The following is a 20,879-nucleotide window of genomic DNA, read 5'->3' on the forward strand; positions in this document are numbered from 1 at the left end:
AATGGAATTATACAATATGTGGCCTTTTGTTCCTGGCTTCTTTCACTTAGTGTAATGTTTTTGAGGTTCATGCACATTGTAGCATGCATGAACACCTCAATCCTTTTTATGACTGAATAATATCCTATTCAATGGAAAAACTACGTTTTAAAAATCCATTAATCTGTTAATGGGTATTTGGATTGTTTCCATCTTTTGGATATTTTGAATATCTACATGCATGTACATCTATTTGTTTGAATATCAGGTTTCAATTCTTTTGGGTATATATTTAGGAGTAGAATTGCTGGGTCATATGGTAATTCTATGCTTAATTTTTAAGGAACCACCAAAATGTTTTCTTCAGGCGCTGCACCATTTTACCTACCCACCAGAAATCTATAAGTGTTCCAATTTCTCCACATCACCAACACTTATTTCCCATTAAAACAAATTTCCTTGTGGGCTTGAAGTGGTACCCCATTGTGATTTTCATTTGCATCCCCTTAATGAATAATGATATGAGTATCTTTTCATGTACTTGCTAGCCATTGGTATATTTTCTTTGGGAAAATGTCTATTCAAGTTATTTGCCTTTTTTTTTTTTTAGTTGGGTTGTTTGTCTTTTTGTTGTTGAATTGTAAGAATTCTTCATATATTCTGGATACCAAGTCCTTATTAGATGTACGACTCAAAATTATTTTCCATTCTGTAGGTTGTCTTCTCATTTTTTAAAATCATGTACTTCGATGCATAAACACTTTTTTAAGTTTGGTGAAGTTCAGTTTATCTATTTTTTCTTTTGTTGTTCATGCTTTTGGTGTCATATTTAAGAATGTATTGCCAAATCCAAGGTCATGAAGATTTACCTCCTATTTTTTCTTCAAAAGGGTTTATTATTTTGGCTCTTATATTTAGGTTGTTGACCATTTTGTGTTAATTTTTATACATAGTGTGAGGTAGGGGTCCAACTTCACTTTTTTTTCATGTGGATATACAGTTGCCCCAGCGCCAGTTGTTGAAGAAAGTATTCTTTTCCCCATTGAATGGTCTCAGCACCCTTTTCAAAAATCAATTGGCCATAAATGTATAGATTTATTTCTGGACTGTCAATTCTACTCCATTGTTCTATATGTCTATCCTTATGCCAGTGCCATACTGTTTCAATTACTGTAGCTTTGTAGTACCGATTTCTTTCTTTTCAACTATCATTATCCACATTAATGGAAAGAGCAGTGGCAGAGAGTGTCCAAAATAATGACTGATTCAAAGATCAAAATATTTGCCTATAATGAATTACCTTAAGATAATTTGTTATTTAGACTGCATTTCCTGTAACAAATGGACACAGATAGGATATCAGATTGTGTTCAGATTCAGTAAAGGGAAATCGAGATGCTGCCCAGAAGCAGACAGAAGGGGAACTCCCCTGAAGGGTCATCTCCAGAAGAGTATGACAGGGACAATGAGGAGCAGCAGCTACAATGGACCTCTAGGGAGACCTTTGGAGACTTCATTTGCGCCACCTCTCACTAAAGGTGACTTCCAAGGTTCTGTCATCAGAGCCTCCACCTATTCAGAAAGGACTAGCCAAAAGTTAGGGAACTGAGTGTCATAGCCCCAGGACAACCAGAGCTCAACTCAAATGTCACTTCCTTAGGAAGTGTTCCTGACCCTTAGATTAGACCAGTTTCTTGCTATATACTTACATCACCATGTAATTATCATAACTACAATTATATTCATTTTATGATTGATTAGTTATTAAATGAATCCCCTGTATACAGCTCCCAGCATGGTGCCTATAACAACTGATGAGATAATTGAGTAATATTATTACATGAATAAATGGAGGAATGTATGAATGGCTTCTGAGAACCATGTCTATTCAGTAGGTTCCCCTTCTCAGCAGACACTAATAATATGAACACCCAGACAAAAGCCAAGGGAATTTTTATAGCTATTGAAATAAAAAGAAAAGAAAAAAAATGCTAAGGGAAGCCCTTGAAACCAGGGGCTGAGCATGCAGGCCTGATTTGCTACAGAAGCCAGGCCTTTGCGTTGGATTATATTTGGACAATTTTTCTACATTTCTAGTATTTTTCTATTGTGCTACAGAAGCCAGGCCTTTGGGTGGGATTATACTTGGATAATTTTTCTAAAAAGACTTTGGGAAATATGTTTCTAAAGCCTGAACAAATTTATGGCAATTCGTATGATGGAGTGCAATACAGTTACAAGTTAATGTTTTAGGAGAATAACTGAGCTCATGATATTATTTCATGAAGAAAAAGTTGATTATATAAGGCCTTGGTATACAAAATATGGTCCATAGACCAGCAGCATAGGCATCACCTGGGAGCTTGTTCAAAGTACAGAATCTTAGCCCACCACTACTGACTTAGAGGCTGCACTTGAACAAGACAGGTTATTTACACACAGACATGACAGTTTGAAAAGTGCTAACTGGGAGGAAATGAAGAACAAAAAGAAAGTATATCAGTCAGGGTTCTCCAGAGAAACAGAACCAATAGGATATACTTACATCCAAGTATATATACATACATACACACACACACACACACACACACACACACACAAACATCCAAGTGTGTGTATGTGTGTGTATGGAGAGAGAAAGAGACAGAGTGAGAAATGTATTTTAAGGAATTGGTCATGTGATTGTGGGGGCTGGCAAATCTGAAATTGGTATACCAGGCTGGTAGTCTAGAAACTCAGAATTTCTACATTGCAAGTCTTGCAGCAGAATTGTTTCCTCTTCAGGAAACCTCAGTCTTGGAGACCTGTCTTTATTCTTAACATCTTCAACTGAATGAAGTTCACCCACATTATAGAGGGGAGTCCACTTTACTCAAAGTCTACTGATTTAAATGTTTATCACATCTCAAAAATAAAAACAAAACAAACCTTTGCAACAACATTTACACTGGTGTTTGACCAAACAACTAGGCACTATAGCCTAACCAAAGTGACATAAAATTAACCATCACAGAAGGAAATACACCAAATGCTAATAGTGATTATCTCTGAAGAGTGGATAGTTTTCAAATTTTCTACAGTGACCATGTATAGTCAGAAAAAAAGAGAAACAGAAAAAGGCATCTTTGGGGAAAAGATAGCGTAAGGAAGCCCTTGGACAGTTTTTGAATCATCTCCTACCATAGACCTCTTCTTTCAGGGAAACACTAACTAATAAATGGCCCACGACTCTTTATAACTCTTCCTGCAATCCGTGTGTGCCTTACTTTCCTTCAAAGAGATGTTCAGGTACTCTTTTTTTGAATTTCCTACTGTGTTGGACAACTATGAGGGGATGAATGAATTAAATTTAGGAGTAAGATAAAGTCTGGGAAAGAGTGCAGAGTTTGGCAACAGACAAGACTGAAAAGGATTCCAGGCCGGGTGCAGTGGCTCACGCCTGTAATCCCACTTTGGACTTTGGGAGGCCAAGGTGGGCAGATCACGAGGTCAGGAGATTGAGACCATCCTGGCTAATACGGTGAAACCCCATCTCAACTAAAAATACAAAAAAATTAGCCAGGCATGGTGGCAAGCGCCTATAGTCCCAGCTACTCAGGAGGCTGAGGCAGGAGAATCGCCGGGAGGCAGAACTTGCAGTGAGCTGAGATTGCTTCACTGCACTTCTTCAGCCTGGGCAACAGAGCGAGACTCTGTCTCAAAATAAAAGAAAAGAAAAGGATTCCAGGTGGAAGGTAAGCACAAGTGGAGGCAAAGCAGTGGGAGTGCTGGTCTTGGCTGAAGTGGCAGGATCACTCCTGGGATGAATAAGAAAAGTTGAGTAGGTAAGGAAGGAGGGAAAGCTAGTAGAAGACTGGTAAGGCAAGAATGAGGTGGTTTTTTTGTTTGTTTTTGTTTTTTTTGTACTGCTATGAATTCTTGAGTAAACTTTTTATAAGTAGCCCAGAGCAAAGTCCAGGGGAGAGGAATGAGCCTTTCAAAACATGAACAGAGGAGGAGAGAAGAATGCTGGGTTTGGAGTTAGCTGGGCTGGTTTTGAGTCTGGCTCTACCTCTTTCTTGCTTATAACAAAAAGTAGCTCAACCTCTCGACTCTTAGTTTCCTCATCTCGAAAATGAGCATAATAATACCCATTTTAGGAAATTCTTGAGAAAATAAAATGAGGCAATGTATATAAAAGTGATTAGCTAGCATAATGTCTGGCATGTAATATTGTTATCACTTTTCCTGTTATTGTTCTTCTGGGCACATTTTGCTCCCATGGGAAAGAATCAAGAAGCAGGAGTAGGGGGTCTTGAGAACTCATTGTAGTGCGGCCCTCTTACTGCAAACAAAGAAATGGGATTCAGAGAAGTTGTGTGATCGGAGAACAGGTTCTTTATCTACTCCTCACAACATGGCCCCAGTGCTGAACATAGTGTCTGACACAGAGTGGGTGCTCCAGAAATGTTGAATGAATGAATGAATGGATTATCTTGAGTCACATAGCAATGGCAGAGCCAGGGCTAGAGGCCACCTCTTCCTATTATGACACACAACCCCAGGTTTGAGAACTGTTTTTTGTTTGTTTTTAATTTTTATTATTATTATTATACTTTAAGTTCTAGGGTACATGTGCACAACGTGCAGGTTTGTTAAATAGGTATACATGTGCCATGTTGGTTTGCTGCATCCATCAACTCGTCATTTACATTAGGTATTTCTCCTAATGCTGTCCCTCCCCCAGTCCCCCACCCTCTGACAGGCCCCCGTGTGTGATGTTCCCTGCCTTGTGTCCAGGTGTTCTCATTGTTCAATTCCCACCTATGAGTGAGAACATGCAGTGTTTGGTTTTTTGTCCTTGTGATAGTTTGCTGAGAATGATGATTTCCAGCTTCATTCATGTCCCTGCGAAGGACAAGAGCTCATCCTTTGTTGTTTTTTATGACAATTCTAAATTCCCCCCTATTCCAGACCTTAGTTCATAACCCTAACACTAATATCTCTAATAATGGTTTTCATAAAACATACAATCTTTTCTCTCTTGCTGTCTTTGTAACACGTTCATGACAAGATTTCCTGAACAAGAGGGAAAACGATAGCAAAAAGCAGCCACAGCTGGGTGATCCTTACAACACAGCCCAAAACTTGATGCTATCAACCAATAAGATTAGTATCCAGAAAGTGGGGGGTGGGGGGTCGGGCTCTGAGAAGGACTCTTTAGCTTTGTCCTGGCATGAAGTACTTAGTTTCCTACACAGTTTATATTAGAATATCCAAAAAGATATTTGGCTAATATTTTATGACTCACATATTCCTCCCAGAATCTTTTAGGCCAAGCAACCATTAGTTGTCCTTTCTCTTCCTAAAATAATGGAGATATAAATCTGAAATTAAAAATTCCTCTCTAAAGGAAAAAGCAAAATATTTTACCAAGTTAAAATTCCAGGTCTCATCACAGCTGATATCTGTGCATTTTCTGTGTAGGATTTTTACACCTGAGATCTGATTCCCGTTTGGTTGTAAAGTGATTTTGGCTTCCATTTTGACACCAACTGGAGCCCTGCCACCCTGTCCTTTGCTGGTTAAGCCCCCACTGATTGGGAAGTTGAGGAACTTGGCCTCACCAGTGGTGTTCCAACCACAAGTCCCAGCAGACAGCTACTGCTGCTGATGGGGGCAGAAAAGCTTTGGTGATCACAGGAAAATTCTCTCCAGCTGCCTCTGGGTGGGTCTCAACCCATCATCATGAGAAGACAGACCTGTCTGTAAAGGAATTGAGTTGTCAGTGAGCCACATACTTACTAAAGACCAAAGTGCAAAGCACAAAGGACTAGCTCTGATCCCTCTGCCGCTCTAAGGTAGTAAAAATAAGGAAGAGACTTAGTGACAGGGATGATAACATCATATGAAGCTTCCACTTCCCACTCCTCCAAAACTGCCTGTGACTCAGCTAGCTCAGCAGCACAGAAAAGACATATATGCAGAGCCAGACCCTCTAAGGCAGCCAGAAATATCCATCTGAGATAGACATGGCCCATGCTGTGTTCCTGTACCACCTCCAGCTGTTTCTCACATTCTCACAGCACTGCATCCAATGACTAATAGGTAGTGTGATGACTTTAGTGATATCCATATATTTTTATGTCCTCTTAGTGAACTCAAAGGAGCCTGACTTAGCAAGTAGAATGAACTGTTGGAGAGAAAAACAAAGCTTTCCTTCAAAACTATTATGGAACATTGTTTTATTGCATTCAAACGCACCACAAGCATCTTTAATAGCAACACTTCCTAGGGACTGTGCTACGAGGGTTTGACAGACTCTCAAATACCATGTCCTCTATAGGGACAGGAAGAGAGGTCTGGTAATCGTCTTTCTCAAGGTCCTGCCAACCCCTCTTTAGATGATCCTGTTATTGTCTAGGTCTATATATTGTTCACAGCCATCCCCATCTCTATGGTCTGAAATCCTATCCATTCCCTACGCACTTCTTCCTGGTAGTCCTCCCTGATCACCTCAGGTAGACATGTTTCTAACTCTTACATCTGAGCACCAAAGCCTGTGGTCTACACTCTCCCTGCATTTTATATCCTCTGCCTTATATGACAGTTACCTGCACACATGTCTAGTTTCCCTGCCAAGAAGCATGGACAGCATCTTAGCCATAACTGTATCGTTTACAGTACAGCACAGTGCCTGGTGCAGAGTGTTTGTTAATAGACCAAGTAGTTGTTGAATGAATTGTTTGTAGAATATAAATTAGAATTAGTAGTTTCAACGGGATGGCAGTCAATATGGTCAGTTGTTAAACATTGCCATATTTATATAAAAACACTGGACAACCAAACATTAAAAAAAATTAATTTTCCAGTGTGAGTGAGGAACCAGGACACAAGCTGAGTGAAGCCTACAGATGCCAGGAAGGCTTGCATGCTTGCCAACTCTGTGTGCATTTACTGCACAATGACTCAGAGCTGGGATCTGTCAGAAGCAGGCTGATCCATCCTAAACTTTGCCATTCTAGAATACACTAATTGGTTCTTTTCCTCAACCAGTGGCCAAATTGTTCATAGTTTCCCTTGTATTACTGAGAAAATCACAACCATAATACTTTTTTCTTACAACACAATGATCCACAGAGCTACTTGGTTTGTCTAGATTTATTGAACTAGATGGTGGCTTTACAGCTACAGTTCTAACCACATGCTCACCCAGGTCCAAGACCAAAATAGAGTTTTGTGAGCAGTTCATGAAATTCTGTGTCACTTCACAAGATAGGGAGAAGAGAATAAGAAACCAAAATAAGTATGTTTCCAGAAAGAATAAAATTTTTTCAAACCTTTTTTTCAGGAATAGGAAACACGATCTTAGTCCCCTGAGACTCATCACTTTGTCATCTGATTCTTCAAGATCTAAAAATTTTTGCCAGATGTTTCATTTTTACCACTTAATATAATAAACATCTTTATACATTTCACCTACAAAGAGATTATATTAAGCTGTGGATGTTAAACAATAGGTGTTTGTTACTTTCTTTAATTTTTAATTTTCACTAGGAACATAACTCTGTTATGTTCCAATGAATAATTTTAACAACCATTTAAATTTATATAAGTCCTATTTACAAGATATATAAAAATGTTTTCATAAATTCTACAATTTTTTTTCAACACAGGTTGAAGTCTGGTTCAGAAAGGACACAAACCATTCCTCTAACAGGGAAACTGAGGCACAATAACTGACCCAGAAAAGCAGGAATTGCACTGTGATTTTTTTGACTCATAACTACTTTTCCACTAGAACTCCTCCTTATTAAATGATACTTAAAACCACATATTTTTTCAAATACAAAATGCAACAATTTTTTTAACCATATGTAGTATAGCACTTTACAGTTTCACGAATGATATTCTTATATTAAAAACCAAGGTAGTACATACTCAAAATGTGTCACTTCCTCATTTTTACCACATTAGCATTATCTATGTTCTTGAGGATATTAATGTCTATCATTTCTCTAGAATATTACATAATAATGTGCTACTGCATATCTCTTCCCAACTTCCTGTTCAGTGACCTCCTGTTGGTAGCTTAAAATAGGCCATGGTGAGAGTATTTACACCACAGAATTCAGCCAACACTAAAAAGTCAGGCTTTTCCTGCCCTTTATTATTCCATAGAATAAAGGAAAATAGAATCAGCCAAATATAAGTGCATCACAATTTTGAATTTAACTGTTTCCAATTCATTTTGATACATAATCTGGTCATTCACAACTGGTTTAGCTGGTCACAAAACTCTTGTTGTTCCAATTAACGTTTATTGACAGACTTCCAAATCTATACCTTCACTCCCAGCTCTCTTCCAAGGACCAGACTTCTACTTCCAATTTGTTCTTGTCATTTGTACCCAGATGTATCACAGCAACCTGAAATTTGGCCTTTCCAAAATAAGATTCATTATTCTTTTTTCTCCAATCTTGCTCCTTTTTTGGTTATCTTCTCTAGTTACCATTTAGAAACACAAAATCCTAAAGCTGAAAAAGACCTCAGAGGTTATTTAGCCCAGCCTAGCCATTCTACAGGTGAAGGAATCGAGGCAGAAAAACCAAGTAACTCCAAGGTTACATAACTGGTTAGTAGCATAACAAGAAATAGATCCCAGGTCTCCTAACTTCAAGAAAGGAGAGCTGGGCGTGGTGGCTCGCGCCTGTAATCCCAGCACTTTGGGAGGCCGAGACAGGCGGATCACAAGGTCAGGAAATTGAGACCATCCTGGCTAACACAGTGAAACCCCATCTCTACTAAAAATACAAAAAAAAATTAGCCAGGTATGGTGGCGGGGACCTGTAGTCCCAGCTGCTGGGGAGGCTGAGGCAGGAGAATGGTGTGAACCTGGGAGGTGGAGCTTGCAGTGAGCTGAGATCACACCACTGCACTCCAGCCTGGGTGACAGAGCAAGACTCTGTCTCAAAAAAAAAAAAAAAAAGAAAGAAAGGAGAAGGATGAGGAGGGAATAGGGGAGGGGGAGAAGAAGGGGAAGGGAAAGGGGAAGGGAGAGAAGAGAGGTGGAGAGGAAGAAAGAAAAAGAAAGAGAGGAAGGGAGGGAGGGGAAAGAGAGAGAGAGAAAAAAACAGAGAAAGAGAAAGAAAGAGAGAAAGAAAGAAACAAAGAAAGAAAGAAAGAAAGAAAGAAAGAAAGAAAGAAAGAGGAAAGAAAAGAAAGAGGAAAGAAAAGAAAAGAAAGAGACAAAGAAATTCCTCCCCCGACTCTTGCTTTGCTTATGCAATCTCCATTCAATTTGGCTAGTACATTCATCCCTGGACATGCCTGTGTGGCTTTCTCCAACCTCCAACACAAATCCCAGGGGTGAACAAGTAAGACCTTCCATGATCTCTGCTTCTCTGAAAGGAGAAGGTTGGAATTTATGTAACCTAGAGAGAACTGAAATGACCTTGGAATCTTCCAGTTTGCAGTTTGTACAGCCTACCTTTAAGTTTCGTGGGCTCTAGAGAGATTTAACAGTACAAGAACTGATAAGCCATTATTACCGCATTGAGTATTATAATCATTTGAACATTCCTAGAATACTGTCCCTTTTCATTTTTTGTTGATTTGTGTATAGTGATTAAAATATAATTGGTGAAAAAATAGAGCGCACATGGTGACTCATGCCTGTAATCCTGGCACTTTGGGAGGCTGAGGTGGGAGGATTGCTTGAGCCCAGGAGTTTTAGACTGGCCTGGACAACATATCGAGACCCGTCTCTAGAAAAAAAATTTGAAAAGAATTAACCAGGCTTGGTAGCATGTGCCTGTAATGCCAACTACTTGGGAGGCTTGAGGCAGGAGGATCCCTTGAGCCCAGGAGTTTGAGGCTACAGTGAGCTATGATCACACCACTGTACTACAGCCTGGGTCACAGAGAAAGACTTTGTCTCTTAAAAAAAAAAGAGAGAGAGAGAGAGAAAATACTTTCATTTTATATTTCATAGCTTCCTAGGCACTTTTCTTCCTGTAAATTTAAAGAAATATCAGACTTGACCTTACCAAGAAAAGAGATCATCAAGCCTTGCTCTAGCAAGTTACCAACTTCCCCACTACGTAACAGGCATCCTGAGCTTCCACCTGAAGCACCTGGGGAGGCATGCCCTGAAATTGGCCACAGTCTCATTCATTCATTTGTCAAGCTTATCAAAGTCCTACTATGAGCCAGGTATTGTATTATTTGCTAAGGATACAGATACACAATTATATAAGGCACCATCCCTGTTTTCAAAGAGCTCACCTTGGGAAGGAGAGCAGACAAGCAAGCAGATAATTGAATATGTAGAGAATGCTTAGTGAAAGGTACAATGATAAAAGTATACACAAGAGGGATACTAACCCAGCTTGGAATAGGGCAAGGAACGGCTTAGTGAGGCCCTTCTAGAGAAGGCTGTGACTGAACAGAACCTTGAAGGATAAGTGCAAGTTAATGCGGTGAATGGAGGAAAGGGACAGTAGCAGGATGTCCAGGCAGAGGGCAAAAGGTGAGCCTAGTGAAACAACTGAGGCTGGAAATGAAGAACAGGGGAGGCACCGAAGCAGAAACCCCTATGGCAAGCTCCCCTACTGTCTAGTTCCACTATCCTAAATGTAAACATATAAATCTGAAACACGGTCCAAACTCCTCACTTTTCATCCAGCTTCTTCTCCAACTCCACATTCAGAGTTGTTGGTTTCTAGGCATTTGGGCTTGAACCTGAGCTTGAGTGGGCCTCAGCCTTGCTTCCCAGCATGTCTGGTTGTTCCATGCCTGGCTTCCTGCAGAGGGCCATAACCCATCGTTGCACACAGTTGAAGATACATGAATCTGTAGGGAAAGTGGCTACCCCATGATAATGTCAATGGGAGAATTGTTGGAGTTACACATAAACAGAGCAGAGGATAAAGGGAAAGTAAAACCAGGAATCATCACCCTCCCAATTGGCACTTTCTCATGTACAAGTAGGATAGCTTTGTTCTCCCCATTAAAACTCTTTCTCCTACTCGTATTTTCCATTCTGAGACTCCAAGAGAAACACGGACATATTCTAGAGAGCTCTGAAATGAACTGGGAACTAATGTGAATCTCCTTGGAGCATTTTAGCTAGTACATTTTATGCATTCATTCATGGGAATATTTAAGGAAAGACTTAGAGGAAGTTAACCATGCAGATATCTGTAGAAAGATTCCAGACAGGGGAACAGCCAGTGTGAAACCCTGCAGCATGAGCCTGCTTATGTTTTTGAAGAATAGAAAAGAAGCCAGTGTGGCTGGAGTAGAGTTGGCAAGGAGAACAAGAAATGCTGTCAAAGGGGCAACTGGAAGATGAGACAGATTTCTCAGGGCCTTGTAGGTCCTTCCAAGGCTTTTCTTTTATTAAATGAATAAGAAGGCTTGCCAGGTACTTAAGCAGAGGAAGGACATTGACTTGGGTTTTTAAAGGATGCCTCTAGATATTATGTTGAAAGTAGACTTGCAGGAGGCAGGGGTGAAAGCAGAAAGGCCAGTTAGGAGGCTATTGGAATAACCAGGCAAGAGATCATGGTAACTTGGACTGGGGTGGTTGCTGTGGAGATGGTGGTTGGATCCTGATTAGATTCTGCAGGAACAGTCAACTGCACTTCCTAACAGAGTGGATGTGGAGTGAGAGAAAAGAGTCAAGGGTAATGTCTTAGTTTGCTAGACAGGCTGTAATAAAGTACCACAAACTGGATGGCTTCAACAACAGAAATGTATTCTCTGGTTCTGGAGGCACAAAGTCTGAGATCAAGGTGTTGGCAAAGTTGGTTCCCTCTGAGGGCTGTGAGGAAGGATTTGTCCCAGGCCCCTCTCCTTGGCTTACAGTTGGCCATTTCAGTTTCACATAGCATTCTCCCTGTATGCTTGTGTCTGTGTCCAAATTTCCTTCTTGCAAAAGAACAGCCATCATACTGGATTAGGGTCCACCCTAAATGACCTCATCTGAATTAATTACATCTGCAATTACCCTATTTCTAAATAAGGTCATGTTCTGAGGTACTATTGGGTGTTAGGACTTCAACATATAAATGTTGTTCATTCCATCAATGAACAATGGATTCCATCAATCCATAATAGATGGTGCCTAGATTTTTGGCCTAAGCATCTATAAAGATGGAGCTGCCATTAACTGAGATGGGGAGGGCTGTAGGTGGAGCAAGGAGCAGGAATTTTTTCTTTTTTAAGATACAAGAGTCTAAACTTTGAGAGAAATGTCTGGGTTGGAGATATATAAATCATATACATGAGATACATATACTTTTAAATACATATATTTTATATATATGTATATGTGTGTATCTATATGAGCAAATATGGTATATGTGTGTATATATATGATTTTATATATATATGAGTGCTCGTTACTGTAGGTGATATAAAGCCATGAGACAAGATGAGATCATCAAGGCAGTAGGTATAGCTGGAGAAGGGAAATGGATCAAGGACTGAACCCTGGGGCCCTCTGTGCTTAAGGGATTGAGAGATGAAGAGGTAACTTAAAGAGGCACTTTAACAAATACTATTAAAAGTAGGAAAAGAGAAAATAAAATCTATAGAACGATATAATTTATGAGAACACAAGAATGCATAGAGATTTAAGGAAACATAAAACAAATTAGAGGGGTTGCTTGTGTAGGGGGAGGGGAATATAAATGGGAAATACGAACAAAAGGAAATAAAATTAAACAAGAGAGGGGCCCTGCACAGACTGATTATGGAAGTTTGCCATGAACTGAGGAGTATAATTAAATCTGCTCTTGGTATCTGAGTTCCAAAATAAACAAAATAAATCCAATGTGAAATAAAATAGAAATCCCTGGTTATGTTTTTTCCCTTGAGTTCTTTTTCTTTCCTGCACAATATTGCAGAGGAAACACAGTATTTTTAAACTTCTTAACTTCTTTTAGTGAGAATAGTCACCATAGGAATTCCTTATTGAGTTCTGACACTTTGATCAAAGAATATTTGAAAAAAGGAGAATTGAGTGAAACTTAGTTACTGTGGAAGTGAATATAAGATGACTTTAATATTTATTGCTAGTTTCTGAGAAGGAATGAATATTTATCAGCATAAAAACCCACTCCAAGTTTGAATGCTGTTCTCCCATTCCTTTTGTAATATACTTATAACATTGCTATAAAAATTAATTACATGGGTAAAAATAGGGAGTAAGTATGGGGAGCCACAGCATCAGCTTTCCTGCAGAAACCACATCTCTAAGTTTTCTAAATCATAAAAGTGTCATTAGGATTGGCACAACCAATTTGTAAAACTAACAATATCAACTAAAGCCAAACAAACACACCTGACAACCCAGCCACTCGACTCCTATATACACACACACACATATATATGTGTATATATACACCCATGTATATATTGTGTGTATACATATATATCCATGTATATATAAATACACAAACATATATATATCCAACAAAAATGTCTGCTGTGTTCACCAAAAGCAACGTACATGAATGTTCATAGAACTTTGTATACTTTTCTTTTCTTCTCTCTTTTTGAGACAGGATCTCACTCTGTCACCCACGCTGCAGTGCGGTGGCGCAATCATGGCTCACTGCAGCCTCAGACTACAGGCATGTGCCACCATGCCCAGCTAACTTTTTTTATTATTTGTAGAGACAGGGTCTCCCTATGTTGCTCAGGCTGGTCTTGGACTCCTGGGTCTCAATCCTCCCACCTCAGTCTCCCGAAGTGTGGGGATTACAAGCATGAGCCACCGTGCCTGGCCACTTTTCTGTATTATATTTTGGCCAAACTTACCCCAAAAAAGTCATTAGGGAAGTTTCTTTGTTCATTAGGTCCCAACTGTCAGTGCCAGCAAAGTGGGAAGTAGATTTCATCTGGCATCCTGGATGTTAAGGATTGCTCTGCGGTCAATCACAAGCATGTTGAAAGCAACAAATTCAGATACATCGTCAAATATGAGCATGTGACTAATGGTGAGAAACCTTCACAACTTTCTCTCTTGCACTTCAGTGATTTTCTTGAGTAAGGCTCTCCCTAAAGCACATCTGGAAGTATTCTTTTATTTTTATTTATTTAATTTAATTAATTAATTTATTTATTTATTTTGAGACAGAGTCTCACTCTGTCGCCCAGGCTGAAGTGCAGTGGCACAATCTCGGCTTACTGCAACCTCTGTCTTCGGGTTCAAACGATTCTCCTGCCTCAGCCTCCTGGGTAGCTGGGATTACAGACTTGCGCTGCCATACTTGGCTAACTGTTGAATTTTAGTAGAGACAGGGTTTCACCATTTTGGCCAGGCTGGTCTCGAACTCCCGACCTCAAGTGATCTGTCCACTGGCCTCCCAAAGTGCTGGAATTATAGGCGTGAGCCACCATGCCCAGTCTGGAAGTATTCTTTTAAACCCCAAATGGAAGCTAAATAGAAATTACAGACTCAACAGAGTTGTACCAGTTTCTTTCAATTGCAATGATGGAGACCCAACATAAGCTAGCTTAGCTAGAATGGGAATGAATGGTGTCTTCAATCGCAAGTCCAGTTAAACAACATATCATCTCTCTTCAAACATATCATCTCTCCCTCTTGGTAGGCTTCTTTGTGAAGATTTCATTCTCTCTCCCACAGCAAACAAATTTCTTCTGTGCTGCTGGAGAAGAGAACCACAAAGTGGCCTAGACCTATACGCTCCAGGCCCTGCAAACTCAGGGAGCACAGAATCTATATTTCCCAATGTTAAGTATCCAGAAGATTCTGAATGGTTTTGTTAGGGTTACATGCCCTTCCTGGACAAATCTTAACCCCTGAAGATGGAATTTATGATTGACCAGGCCTGGATCAAATGACTAGTAGCCATGGGAAAATACTAATACCAGTACAATGTAAGTACATTTGCAAGTTATGATATTCATTAGAAAATCAGTCATGTTAATTAAAGAACCTACAGTGTGTATCTAATCCCCAAAGAGGCTGGGCACGGTGGCTCATGACTGTAATCCCAGCACTTTGGGAGGCCGAGGTGGGCAACCTGAGGTTGGGAGTTCGAGACTGGCCTGGCCAATAAAATACAAAAATTAGCTGGGCGTGGTGGTGCATGCCTGTAATCCCAGCTACTCAGGAGGCTGAGGCAGGAGAATCACCTGAACCCAGGAGGTGGAGGCTGCAGTGAACCGAGATCACACCACTGTACTCCAGCCTGGGTGACAGAGTGAGACTCCATCTCAAAAAAATAAAATAAAATAATAAAATAATCCCAAAATAATGCAGAATACTTCTAAAACACATGTAATTGATTTTCACTTTTTATTGCAGCTCTTCATCATCATTTATTTTTTCTAAGAAATATAGTTAAACTTCTTTCATAATATCATATAAATACATTTTTCCTGTTTTTGGACAACAGCAGTGGGCATTAAAGTTTAGTCCATGACATATTTTGTTTACGTTAATCCAGAGCTCCTAAAGGACAGGGAGGCTGTTTTATTCATCACAGTGCCCAGTATGCATCAGGCACTCAACAAATGCCAGCAAAAAGCATTTAGGTGTAAGCTCCTATTCTCAAGGCTTTTTGTTTTATGGAGACCTTTTTTCTTGGTCACATATATTAACATATAACTTCCTAATACAACATTCCAAATTTATAAAAAGAAAATAGATTCTAGTTTCCAAGAGAGAACCTCTTCGAGGTGAAAACCTTAAACATCTATGAATTGTCAATTTTCCTTCTATGAAGCTATTTTTGTACTACACCCAGAGCTGAAGAGGTATATAGAGCCTCCTCAAAAGACTTAATAAGTCACTCAGAAGCAGTAACATTCAAACTTCACCGATTCTTCATGAAGCTACAGCAGCAGCAATTACTAAGATATCTGTGCTTCACGACGAACCCATTTCTTACTCTCACTGGGCCTAAAGGGGCTCAGTTTCAAACTCCACAATTTCTAGTGCCTGAAACAGTGCCTGACACTTAGAGGTAAATACTACTGAATTATTAAATGAACAGATGGAAATGAAAAAGGGATGAATGAAAGAAACTAACATTGTTTTGCATAATGATGTGAAATACTAACTTCCTTGTGTTTTGAGGCTTACAAATTAAGAAGTAATTAGGAAAGGAATTCAATTCTTTACACATTTAGAAACTCAAATACTTACTGAGGCCAGGCAGGCAATGCGATTAAGTGGTAGCAGTCCAGGTGTGAATGCTTGTGCTGACCTTACTGAGTGGAGGAGAGGTTGGCAAACAGCGGTCCATCTCGAGGGAGGAAGGCTGACTTAGCTCCAGCCCATTGTGGCCATATGGAAATGCAGGTCCAATTCTGCTAGTTCTTCCCATTTTTAAAGAGAAGCTTGAAATCTAGAATGTTTTGTGAAAACTCCAAAATTTTACATATTGGCTTGAAATTTAAAGACAGATTATGTGTGTTTTGCAGTATTTATTTTATTTTTAATTTTTGTGGGTACATAGTAGGTGTATATATTTACGGGTTACATGAAATGTTTTGATACAGGCATGCAATGTGAAATAAGCACACTATGGAGACTGTGGTATCCATCCCCTTAAGCATTTATACTTTGAGTTACAAACAACCCAATTACACTCAAGTTCTTTTAAAATGTACAATTAAGTATTATTGACTATAGTTCCCTTGTTATGCTATCAAATAGTATATCTTCTTCTATTTTTTTTATAACCCATTAACCATTTCCACCTCAACCTTAAAGCGCCATTATCCTTCCCAGCCTCTGGTAATCATCCTTCTACTCTCTATGCCCATGAGTTCAATTGTTTTGATTTTTATTAGATCCCACAAATAAGTGAGAATATGCAATTTTTTTAATACATCTCACAAATAAGTGATGGGGGATGTTTTTCTTTCTGTGCCTGACATAATGATCTCCAGTTCCATCCCTGTTGTTGCAAATGACTGGATCTCATGCTTTTTATGGCTGAATGGTACTGCATTGTCTATATGTACCACATTTTCTTTTTCCAGTCATCTGCTAATAGACACTTAGGTTGCTTGCAAGTCTTAGCTGTTGTGAACAGTGCTGCAACAGACATAGGAGTGCAGATTTCTCTTTGATATACTGATTTCCTTTCTTTTGGGTATATACCCAGCAGTGGAATTGCTGTATCATATGATAGCTCAATTTTTAGTTTTTTGAGGAACCTCCAAACTGTTCTCCATAGTGGTTGTACTAATTTACATTCCCACCAGCAGTGTACTATGGTTCTCTTTTCTCCACATCCTCACCAGCATTTGTTATTACTTAACTTTTAGAGAAAAGCCATTTTAACAGGGGTAAGATGATATCTCATTGTAGTTTTGATTTGCATTTCTCTGATGATCAATAATATTGAGCACCTTTTCATATGCCTGTTTGCCATTTGTATGTTTTCTTTGAGAAATGTCTATTGCATCATTTGCCCATTTTTTGATAGAACTATTAGAATTTTTCCTATAAAGTTGTTTGAGCTCCTTATATATTTTGTTTTTTAATTCCTTGTCAGATGGGTAGTTTGCAAATATTTTCTCCCATTCTGTGGGTTGTCTCTTCACTTTGTTGATTGTATCCTTTGCTGTGCAGAAGCTTTTCGACTTCATGTGATCTCATTTGTCCATGTTTGCTTTGGTTGCCTGTGCTTGTGGGGTATTGCTCAAGAGATCTTTGCCCAGATCAATGTCCTGGAGATTTTCTCCAATGTTCTCTTGTAGTAGTTTCAAAGTTTGAGGTCTTAGATTTAAATATTTAATCCATTTTGATTTGATTTTTGCATACATTATGTATATAGTGTTATTCTTCTCCATATGGATATCCAGTTTTCCCAGCACCACTTATTGAAGAGACTGTCTTTTCCTCAGTGTGTGTCCTTGGCACCTTTGCTGAAAATGAGTCCACTGTCGGTGTATAGATTTGTTTCTGGGTTCTCTATTCTGTTCTATTGGTCTATGTGTCTGCTTTTATGTCAGTGCCATGTTGTTTTGGTTACTTTACTTCTGCTCATTTGAAGTCAGGTAATGTGATTCTTCTAGTTTTGTTCTTTTTGCTTAGGATAGCTTTGGCTATTCTGGGTCTTTAGTGGTTCCATATAAATTTTAGGATTTTTTTTTCTATTTCTGTGAAGAATGCCACTGGTATTTTGATAGGGATTTCATTGAATCTGTAGATTGCTTTGGGTAGTATGGACATTTTAACAATATCAATTCTTCCAATCCATGAACACAGAATGTTTTTCCAATTTTTGGTGTCCAATTTATTCATCAGTGTTTCATAGTTTTCATTATAGACCTCTTTTACTTTTTTGGTTAATTCCTAGTTATTTAACTTAATGTATGGTTGTTGTAAGTGGGTTTACATTTTTATTTCTTTTTCATATTGTTCACTGTTGGCATATAGAAATGCTACTAATTTTCGTAGGTCAATTTTTTATCCTGTGACTTTACTGAATTTATCAGTTCTAATAGTTTTCTTGTGGAGACCTTAGGTTTTTCCAAATATAAGATCGTATCATCTGCAAACAAGGATAATTTGACTTCTTCCTTTCCAATTTGGATGCTCTTTATATCTTTCTCTTGTCTGATTGCTCTAGCTAGGACTTTCAGTACTATGTTGAATAACAGTAGTGACAGTGGACATCCTTATCATGTTCCAGATCTTAAGAAGAAAGGCTTTCAGTTTTTCCCTATTCAGTATGATACTAGCTGTGGGCCTGTCATACGTTGTTTTTATTATGTTGAGGTATGTTTCTTCTATCCCTAGTTTTTTGAGGGTTTTTCTTATGAAGGGATATTGAATTTTTTTTAATTTTTTTTCTCTCCTGCTCCATAATGCTACGTTGAGATGTTGAATTTGATCAAATGCTTTCCAGCATCAACTGAAATGATTATATGGTTTTTATCCTTCATTCTGTTGATGCTATGTGTCACACTGATTGATTTGCATATGTTGAACCATCCTTGCATCCCAGGGATAAATCCCACTTGGTCATGTTGAATGATCTTTCTAATGTATTGTTGAATTCAGTTTGCTAGTAGTTTTTTGAGGATTTTTGCATCAATATTCATCAGAGATATTGGCCTGTAGTTTTCTTTTCTTTTTTTTTTTTTTTTTTTTGCTGTATCTTTGTCTGGTTTTGGCATCAGGGTAATACTGGCCTCATAGAATTAGTTTGGAAGTACTCTTTCTTCCTCTACTTTTCAGAATAGTTTGAGTAGGATTGGTATTAGTTCTTCTTTAAATGTTTGGTAGAATTCAGCAGCGAAACCATCAGGTCCCAAGCTTTTCTTTACGGGGAGACTTTTTATTACAGCTTCAATATCATTACTTATTATTGGTCTGTTCAGATTTTGGATTTCTTCCCTGTTTAATCTTGGTAGCTTGTATGTGTCTAGGAATTTGTCCCTTTCTTCCACATTTTCAAATTTGTTAGCATATAGCTGATCATAGTAGCCACTAATGATCCTTTGAATTCTGCAGTAACAGTTGTAATGTCTCAGTTTTCATTCTGATTTTATTTATTTGGATCTTCTCTCTTTTATTCTTTTTCTTTTTTTTTATACTTTAATTTCTAGGGTACATGTGCACAACGTGCAGGTTTGTTACATATGTATGCATGTGCCATGTTGGTGTTATTTTTTTCTTAATCTTGCTAAACATTTGTCAACTTTGTTTAACTTTTCAAAAACCCACTTTTTGTTTCATTGATCTTTTTTTGTTGTCATTTCATTGATCTTTTTGTATTGGTTTTTTTCATTTCAGTTTCATTTACTTCTCCTCTGATCTTTATTTCTTTTCTTCTAATAATTTTGGGTTTGGTTTGCTCTTGCTTCTCTAGTTCTTTAAGATGCATCATCAGATTGTTTATTTATAGTTTTTCCTCTTTTTTGATGTAGGCACTTACAGCTATAAACTTCCCTGAGTATTGCTTTTGCTGTATCCCATAGGTTTTGGTATGTTGTGTTTCCATTATCATTTGTTTCAAGAAATTTTTCAATTTCCTTCTTAATTTCTTCATTGGCCCACTGGTCATTCAGGAGCATATTGTTTAACTTTCACATATTTGTATCGTTTCCAAAATTCTACTTGCTATTAATTTCTAGTTTTATTCCATTGTAGTCAGAGAGGATGCTTGATATTATTTCAGTTTTTTTGAATGTTTTAAGATTTGTTTTGTGAACTAACATATGATCTATCCTTGAGAATGATCCATGTCCTGAGGAAAAGAATGTGTATTCTGCAGCTCTTGGATGAAGTGTTCTGTAAATATCTATCAGATCCATTTTGTCTATAGTGCAGATTAAGTCTGATGTGTCTTTGTTGCTTTTCTGTCTGGAAGATCTGTCCAATGCTGAAAGTGGGGTGTTGAAGTTTCCAGCTACTATTGTATTGGGGTCCATCTCCCTCCAGCACTAATAATATTTGCTTTATATATCTGGGTGCTCCAGTGTTGGGTGCATATATATTTAAAATTGTTATATCTTCTTGCTGAATTGGCTTCTTTATCATTACATAGTGACCTTCTTTGTCTGTTCTTATAGTTTTGGTCTTAAAACCTATTTTGTCTGATATAAGTATAGTGACTCCCATTCTTTTTTGGTTTTCATTGGCATGGAATATCTTTCTCCATTCTTTTATTTTCAGTCCATGTGTGTCTTTATAGACGAAGTCTGTTTCTTGTAGGCAAGAGATCAATGTATCTTGTTTTTTCATCCATTCAGCCATTCTATATCTTTTCATTGGAGAGTTTAGTCCATTTACATTCAATATTATTATTGATAAGTAAGGACCTACTTATTCCTGCTATTTTGTTATCTGTCTTCTGGTTGTTTTGTGGTCTTTTTCTTCTTTCTTTCCTTCCTGTCTTCTTCAACTGAAGGCAATTTTC

General features: G+C 38.3%; 2 protein-coding genes across 4 annotated transcripts in view; one reads left to right on the forward strand and one right to left on the reverse strand.

Moving 5' to 3' along the window:
* FAM185A (family with sequence similarity 185 member A) overlaps positions 1-20,879 on the forward strand; it is a 163,509-nt gene that overhangs the window by 135,471 nt on the left and 7,159 nt on the right. The gene's annotated exons all lie outside the window — the stretch shown is intronic.
* Positions 1-20,879, reverse strand: part of FBXL13 (F-box and leucine rich repeat protein 13) — a 260,413-nt gene that overhangs the window by 73,200 nt on the left and 166,334 nt on the right. The gene's annotated exons all lie outside the window — the stretch shown is intronic.

Source organism: Gorilla gorilla, chromosome 6, assembly GCF_029281585.2.
Source record: "Gorilla gorilla gorilla isolate KB3781 chromosome 6, NHGRI_mGorGor1-v2.1_pri, whole genome shotgun sequence".
Lineage (NCBI taxonomy): Eukaryota > Metazoa > Chordata > Mammalia > Primates > Hominidae > Gorilla > Gorilla gorilla.